This window comes from Sinocyclocheilus anshuiensis, unplaced genomic scaffold, assembly GCF_001515605.1.
Source record: "Sinocyclocheilus anshuiensis isolate Anshui unplaced genomic scaffold, SAMN03320099.WGS_v1.1 scaffold976, whole genome shotgun sequence".
Classification (NCBI taxonomy): domain Eukaryota; kingdom Metazoa; phylum Chordata; class Actinopteri; order Cypriniformes; family Cyprinidae; genus Sinocyclocheilus; species Sinocyclocheilus anshuiensis.
Window position 1 is genome coordinate 29,153 of NW_015552538.1, and position 1,754 is coordinate 30,906.

Sequence of the window (1,754 nt, forward strand, 5' to 3'; positions counted from 1 at the left end):
ACTATAATAGTAAATAAATAATATATTAATATAACACTGGCATACAATTGTATACTATTACTAAACTTAAATATGTAAAAAAAAAATTGCTCGTTATTTAATTAATTACAGGTAACTAATTAATTTTTTTGTCACATTAATTATATATATATATATATATATATATATATATCAGAATACATTTTTTCCCCTGAAAAAATGTAATCCCAAAATGTTTCAATAAATCAGTCCCATTATAATCGGAAAAAGTTTTCTTCATCGTACATGCTTCTCTACAGAACCTCTAACAGTTGACACATTTTTAACTGTCACTGGTTATACACCGTCATACTGCCCTGCCTTATTTTTGATTTACAAAAGAGCAGTACAAAACTCACCATCTGTACACTGTCATTGTATTCCACTGATAATTGTCCCCCTCTGTGTCTTCAGAGCTGTTGAGAAGTTAACAGGACAGACCTTTGAGGATTACTCCTTTAAAGTGTCTTATATTTTGGATATGGATGCTGCTCCGCCTCTGCCTGTGACCCGGAATCGTCGGGGTGGAAGGACATCACGGGAACAGGACTCCCAGCCTGGGACCTCTGCAGGCTCCCTGGGGCCCCGACAGAAACAGCCAGACTTCCCCTTGCGCATGCTGGTGCCCACGCAGTTTGTGGGAGCCATCATTGGCAAGGAGGGGCTCACAATCAAAAACATCACCAAACAGACACAGTCTAAGTGAGTGAGAGAGTGAGATCCTTAAGTGTATGGAAGAGACATCTGTGGTTAATAAGATTCAGAAGAATTCTTCCAGTGCAGTGGAATTAATATAATACAACTACTATTTATATAATGATCACAATTTATTTTAAGGTCTAATTCTCACTATTAACAAACCATTAACTACGACTTCCGCCTCAATACATTACTAAACTAATTTGCTGCTTATTAATAGTAAGGTAGTTGTTAAGTTTAGGTATTGGCTAGGATTATAGGGATATAGAATATGGTCCTGCAGAATATGTTCTTTATAAGTACTAACAAATAGCCAATTTGTTAATAATAGGCATGTTAATAAGCAACTAGTTAATAGTGAGAATTGGTCCCTATACTAAAGTGTTACCTATATAATTAATTGCATAATAAATGTATTTCAAATGTGATATACACTACCATTCAAAACTTTGGGGTTGGTAAGATTTTTTGGAAACATTTACAATAATGTTTCATTTGTTAACTACATTATTTAAGATGAACTAACAATAAACATTACTTCTGTCAGGACCACTATCATCAAAGATGACAGGCAATTTAAACTAATTTAAGCATGAAGCAAAATGACAAACTTGACAAAATGACAAAAGCTATGATTAAAATGAAAACTGAATATACAAAAAAGTCAAAATATTATAAATACTATAATAGTAAATAAATAATATATTAATATAACACTGGCATACAATTGTATACTATTACTAAACTTAAATATGTAAAAAAAAAATTGCTCGTTATTTAATTAATTACAGGTAACTAATTAATTTTTTTGTCACATTAATTATATATATATATATATATATATATATATATATATATTATATACATATATATATACACACACACAGACACACTAGGATTATAGGGATATAGAATATGGTCCTGCAGAATATGTTCTTTATAAGTACTAACAAATAGCCAATTTGTTAATAATAGGCATGTTAATAAGCAACTAGTTAATAGTGAGAATTGGTCCCTATACTAAAGTGTTACCTATA